This window comes from Phragmites australis, chromosome 7 (genome assembly GCF_958298935.1).
Source record: "Phragmites australis chromosome 7, lpPhrAust1.1, whole genome shotgun sequence".
Classification (NCBI taxonomy): Eukaryota; Viridiplantae; Streptophyta; class Magnoliopsida; order Poales; family Poaceae; genus Phragmites; species Phragmites australis.
Genome location: NC_084927.1, coordinates 26,073,838 through 26,081,245, shown reverse-complemented (window position 1 = coordinate 26,081,245; position 7,408 = coordinate 26,073,838).

The window sequence follows — 7,408 nt, the reverse complement described above, 5'->3', positions numbered from 1 at the left end:
ACAAATGAAAAGAAGACATATATTTCACAAACTTGATACATGGGACTGTTGAGCACATATTTCTTGTAGTTGAATGAGAGAGGAACAAAGATGATGCACAAAATTCGTATGCATTAAGCTAGCTACTACCATATTAAGCTAGCATGGCTTGCAGATGAAGGTCATATTATGCTAGCTACTACCATACATAAATATCTCACTCTGTTCCCTTGGCATCGACATGCAACCGATCTCACATGTGTGTACTTGCAAGGTACTGATAAGATCCAATCATCCTATGAATTTGACAAAGAAAAACACTTAGATTTATATCCTAAAAGAGCTCAATTACAAACAATCCGTAGCTGGAGTTTATGAAAAAAAAACACCATTTTTTTCATCACACATGTACTGCCCCACAATCCATAACTTTAGAAGCAAATTGATTTTGTAACAATACAATTTTGTAGGAATTAATCACCCTCTAATGAATTTAGAATGGTAGTGTCCCACTCCCACCCAAGCTCATGCCAACTAACCAGACAATAGGATCAACTCTTCAACTGGGAGCAGGTAATTCAGTTCAAATACACATTTCAATTCAGTGTGACACAAGGTTTATCTGATTCGACATAGCTGGCTTCCTAGTTCGGAACAATTCTTGCGTTCTATATGTTAGAAAAAATCTAGCAAAACAAGAAATCATGATACAATTTATGGTCACATTTTGCATGTGCAAATACTCATTCCTGTCACCAATCACCCTAAATACAGCATCAATATATGCTCCATTACAAATATTGGAACAAACATGGCTTCATGTTAAGATATTGATAGAAAGGATTAAACACATATCACCAATAATCATAGTCATTACAAATGCAATCATTGAACTATGCAACTGATCATCATCCAACCTCCCATCTCAAGAGTACACCATGAATAGCAAACAAACTAACTGCACAATGAGCCTTGCAAATAAAAACTAAAACATATGACCAAAAGAAAATTTACAGTGCAAAGGGCCACAGAGAAGATTAGGCTTAATCCATATGGAAGTTTTAGATATATGCTTGTCATGTTTCTCAGTAATCATAGGCTCAGTAACATGTCAGAAACAAAGGGTAGTACAAGTGCTTGCTACCCTGTGATCAAACTATGATAAATCAAACTAAGATAAATAGAGATAAAATAAGTACAATACAAAAAGTTAAAACTTGAAACTAGTACTATGATGAATTGCCTGTACATGTGTACCTCGGCAGAGATTAGGAATCGACATGAACCCTCAAAGTGACTAAGAATTTCTTTGTTATTGTATCTATGCAAAGATAAGGAAGTGGTTGTTTTGAGACTTTGCTGAATATCCATCCTAATGCCAGCTCAAATGGTGAAATTTTCTCTGTGAGAGATAGAAGAGAAAATATCTCAACTATTTTTAGTACTCTTGATAAATTGTACAATATGGATTGGCTCACTAGTGCAGCAAAAAATGAAAGCAATGCTGCATTTGGATTGAAGTGGATGCTAAATCAGCAAAAAATGAATGCACTGATGCATTTGGAAGGCTCAAAATTTTGCAAGAATATTTACAAGTATAATAACAAGGAACCTTAATAACGTAAATTTGGCCACTTAGTAAAAGTAGGCACACGTATTCTCTTGAGCTTCCCAGACTACATGTCTGCATCTACAAGTAATGTTTATTAACGAATTATTTTGTTTATGTATTTAAACAAGAAAGCATGCCAACATAAGTGCTACCAACAAAGGTCATTTTCAATTCACTCAAACAAAAGGTGGGATGTTTTTATTCTATTGCATGCATAACCATTGTGACATTACCAAGGATAGAAAGGAGTAGGAAGTACAAAAGTTTAGGATAAAACATTATATATTCACTACTTACATACTCTAAATTTCTTAGTTGCACACTGAAAATACATGTAGAATATCAATCCATTAGCCATAACTTTGATTTCAACAAAAGCACTGGTAAAGGCTTGAGAAACTGAATCTTGTTATTGACTAACAACGTTGTGCCTATCTGCATAAAAGCAATCACCTACAGATTTAAGCACTAGATACATATGTGGGAAAGCGCAATGACAAGCATATCTTGTGATATTCCATCGTTAGTGCAAAATTCTTAAACCTTACTATAAAATCAGCATATGAAGTAATAGCATCTACCAATATGTATTCACAAGTCAGACATGCAAGCCTATATGAAAATCCCCTGTTCTAGTCAAGTTAGGGTTCCTTACCGCCACAAGAAATTGGTGCCAAGTCCTAACGGATCCCCACTACACGCCAACCTGCCCAACACCAGCAGAGGGGGCGGAGGGGGAAGGGGACGGTGATGACTACGAGGAGGGAGTGCCTTTGGCGGCTGGCTATGGGGCGACGCATCGGGGAGGAGTCGGCACGTTGGGAGGAGGAGCGGTGGCGCGTCGGGAGGAGGGGCAGCGTCAGGGGTCAGTAGGGCGACGCATCGGGAGGAGGAGGAGCGCGTCGACGGAGCGCAGAGGAGCAGAGGTGGGTTGAAATGCTGAATGGAGCGAATGAGGAGAGCAGCTAAGTATTGGATATATATGTAGCAGAAGCATCAATGTAGGTTCTAGTTGCAAACTGGCACTGATACACGTATCAGTGCCGCTTCTAGTTGCTAACCGATCCTGATAAACATATTAGTGCCGATTCTATTTACTAACTGACACTAATATGTGGAGTATCAGTGCTGGTTACTACTTAGAACCGGCACTGATAAATATTTTTTCCCTAGAAATATTCTTCTATTGTTAAATTGGGCTGAAAACTTGAAAAATCATAGAAAATTGACTAGAGTTGAGAAAAATATGAAACCAAATTTGTTGAGTTTGTATTACTGTCGCCTACGTGATAAAAATACTTGCGTACATGAAATTTGCATTGAATTATCTTAATTTCATTAATAAATCTATAATTTGTTAATTCCGTAATGAAACTATGAAATATCCATATAAAAAACATATGAAACTAATTATGTTAAACTTAATTTTTCATACTCTTTACATGAAAATTAATGTTAACCACTGATTCTTGGTTAACTTAGTGATTTTTAGCTCTTCATTTGATTTTCTCCTTTTAATCCAATTTTAATTCTAACCAATTCACATAAGTCTGATCATGGTGCGGCACTTATATCAAAACTTTCAAAAAGTTACTCTTCACCATACATGTCCTCGATACAAATTAAAGCTTATCCTAAATCTGTACAAATTTCACCAAATACATGAAAGATGCATTCATTAAATGATTAATATTTCATTATGGTCACGCCATACGTAGGTAGCTTCCTTAGTATCATCAATGAGAGGAAGTTCAACATTCTCTCCAAAAGGAGGCAGGTCATTGAATTTGTCGCAGTCTTCTTCATCAACAACATCCTCAACACCGATAATCTTTCTTTTCCTTGAAGAACCACGTGACGCTTCTCCTTGATAGCTGAGTCCGGGTCGTTTACATACAAAACTTGTGCAACATCCTTGGCAAGCACGAATGATTGTTCTCTGTATCCGATGGGTTTAAGATCCACGGTAGTCATACCATATTTGTCGACCTTGACTCCCCCTGGGAGTCTGACTCATTGGCACCGCAACAGAGGGAACATCAACTCGCCATATTCAAGCTCTCAAATCTCCTCTATGAATCCATATTAGGTCTCCCTATTGCCAGCGTGGTCATAGGCATCAATACGGACACCGCTATTTTGGTTAGTGCTCTTGCTGTCATGTGCTCTCGTATAAAATATATCGCTGTTAATCTCGTATGTTTGGAATGTGCGAATCGTAGTTGACGGGTCATTAGCCAGAAGTTCCAACAGAGCATCGTTAGTATCCTTACCCATCATGTGTTGACGTAACCAATTACTGAAATTATCTCTGTGATCTCTTATGATCCAAACATTTAACTTCGTTGGATTTATGGAGCGTAGCATGCTCATGTGCATATTGACATACGGGCTCACTACAAGTGACTGTTGTAGAACTGCAAAGTGTAATTGAGTGAATGAAACACGATCTTTGATATGGATTGAAGTATGACCTATCGTCCATTTCCCCTTTAGCCTCCCATCATAGCGAGATATAGGCATATCAATCACGTTCAATTTCATGTAGTCATTGCAAAACTCAATGATCACCTCCGTACTCCACCCTTGGGCAATGCAACCTTCTGGACGACCTTGGTTATGAATATATTTCTTCAGAACCTCCATGAACCTTTCGAAGGGATACATCTGATGTAGAAACATAAGGACAAAGCTCTTTATCTCCACCTATCGGATATGTCTAGTAAGGTACCAATCAAGCTATCAAACACATTCTTCTCCACGTGCATGATGTTGATTACGTGTCGGACCATAAGATACTTCCAATAAGATAGCAACCAAAAAATTGATATCTTTTTTCACATAGGAGCATGTTGCCTAGCTGGGATTTTTGTACTGTTTGGGCACTTTCCAAGTACAAGTCTAAGTGTTTTTACCATCTTAAATATCTATTCTAGTGCGAATCTTCAGAGCTTGATGATGCTCCACTGTCCCATCAAAAGCTCTTTTATTCTTACAATATAGGTACAAAGGAACCTATGATGACATATGAAGATCATTTTTTGACTGTTCATCAGCCGCCCTCCCCCCCCCCCCCGTTTCTATCAAGCACTGAATACATCTATTGTACCCTTTTACAGTCTAACCTGAGAGGTTACCAAGAGCATGCCAATCTGAGATCATTACAAATAGCATTGCACGTAGGATGAAATTCTCACGTTTGTACTCATCCCATACATGATCTTTAACCAATGGTTTAAGATACACATCAATATCATTGCTTGGTTGATTCGGCCCACTAATTAACAAATGTATCATAAGGCACTTCTGCTTCATGCACATTCAAGGTGGAAGGTTGTAGATACAAAGATTCATGGGTCAATTGCTATGAGTACTTCTCGTGTTTCCGAAAGGATTCATCCCATTTGTACTCAACCTGAACCTTATATTTCTCACTTCATCTCTGAATTCCTTGTATTTTGAATCAAATCTCTTCCAATGCATGCCATCAGCAGGGTGTCTAAGCATTCCTTCTTTCTTGTGTTGTTTGGTGTGCATCGTATCAGTTCGGCATTCACTCTGTTAGCAAATAATTATTTCAAATAGGGGATTATAGGGAAATACCAAACCACCTTAATGGGTGGTCTTTTATTCTTTCTCTTCACCCTCACGCCATCGCTCTCAATATCATCAACGTTCTGCTTGTACCGTGGTGCATTGCAAACGTGACACACTTTCAACTATGCATCCTCACCGCAAAACAACATGTAGCCATTTCCACATGCATGTATTTTCTCTACCTCTAATCTCAATGGACAGACAACCTGCTTGGTATGGTACGTGTTTTCAGGCAACACGTTCCCCTTTGGAAGGAATTCTCTCAAAAATTCTAACAATTCATTGAAGTCCTTATCGGCTCAACCATTGCTAGCCTTCATTTGCATCAGTGTCAACACCACATGCAACTTACTGTACTCATCTTTACAGTTCGAGTAAACTAGTGTTTTAGAGTCCTCTACCATGTGCTGGAACTTTTGATATTATCTTTCACTGGTGAAGTCCCCCTCCCCATCGCGTAGCATTTGCTCTAACCCGTCTTCATTGTTGCCAACAAAAGTGTCCCCTTCATTGTTCTCGACAAAAGTATCTTCAAATGCCAATATATCGAGGTCTTCGTTAGCCGTCATATCGTTGCTTATATCTTATTCGACTGTTGGTTGCCCTTCACACCCAACATCTTTAAGTTCACTGTGCTCAGTCCAACAGGTATAGCTAGCCTTGAAACCCCTATGAATCAAGTGTGCATGGATCTACTCTATGTTTGAAAACTGCATCTCGTTCTTGCAGTTGACACACGGACAACATATATAGTGATCGACATGCTTTCTTTTTGGCTTTTTATACACTACGGCAGCCCTCAGAAAATCCTCAATGCCAACAAAGAACTCTAGCCCTCGATCCCTGTACATCCATGACAGGTACATCTGCAAATCATTATAATTAAACACATTCAACTTATAATAATTAAACATTTCAAAATCTAGAACAAATTCACATCGCATACTGATTGGTCCCTATTTGAGGGCACATCTCCTTCCGGTACTTGGGCCGGATCGGAGGACCCGTCTTCCAAAGGCTGTCGTGTCTGATTGCGATCTGTGGGTGGACGTGTCATCCCTACAACACAGTATTCTATCAGTTGTGTTAAATTCAATACATTGATTAATGAATAGAGAAAATCCACTAGATTATTATTTAAATTCAAGACTTTAAAAATATACCCAAATCACACACTATAAAATTAGAGCTAGATTTTAGGGGCATTTGCAAATACCTCCTTGATTTTTTATTCTTTGCAAGGATGCCACTAGAATGATAGTTCTAGTGGTATTTTTGCAATTTTTAATGGCAATAACGGTTCAGGTAGTGGCAAATTTGTAATTGTTCATAGATTTTAATGTACGCACCAACATCTATTTGCATGTGACTTTAATCTACCCCTTGAATCATCTACAATGAAAAATAACGATTTTTCTCTAATTTATATTGATATTGGAGCTCTTGCTCATTCTAAAATTCAACACTAAGGAACAACCACCTAAATTAAATATAGAGCAATCTAGCAACTAAATCCAACTAAGAATCAAATGTAGATCATCTCTATACATCTAACAATCACAAAGTTTCAAACTTTTCCTAAATTATATCTCAATTGCATCTCTAAATTCATAACCATGGAACAAGCACCAACCATCAACCCTAGAGCAATCTACCAAGTAAAACTATCTAAAAAAAGAAATATAGATCATCTTGCTAACCTTAAAGCACTTGATTCCTTCAAATCTTTAATCCTCCAACCATAAAGATGGCAAAAATGATAGTCGACATTGTTATGAGTGGGCTTGCGGTGGCTCTGATCGCGCTTGGGGGAGAAGGTGGGCTTTTATACTGTAGTGCCCCATAAGTGACGGTTGGTATATGAAACCGGCACTGATAGTTCCTATCGGTGCCAATTCGTGGTTGGAACTGGCACTGATAGTGTTTATCAGTGTTGGTTCTTAGCTCCTTAGTGGTTCTGCATGGGAGTTTAAGAACCAACACTGATACGACAACAATAGCGGTTACTTTTGAACCAACACTAATAGAACGTTACATATGTGATGTTCTGTAATAGTGGATACCTGCACACAACTACATGAACAATGTACCATAAAAACCTTTGAAGTATGTAAACACCTTAGTGCAATCAACTATATCACTCTATGCAAAAACATAAAGTCAAAAGTTATATATAAAATAAAATGTAGCCCTCTAAAGTAGGAGGAACATATAGCTTTT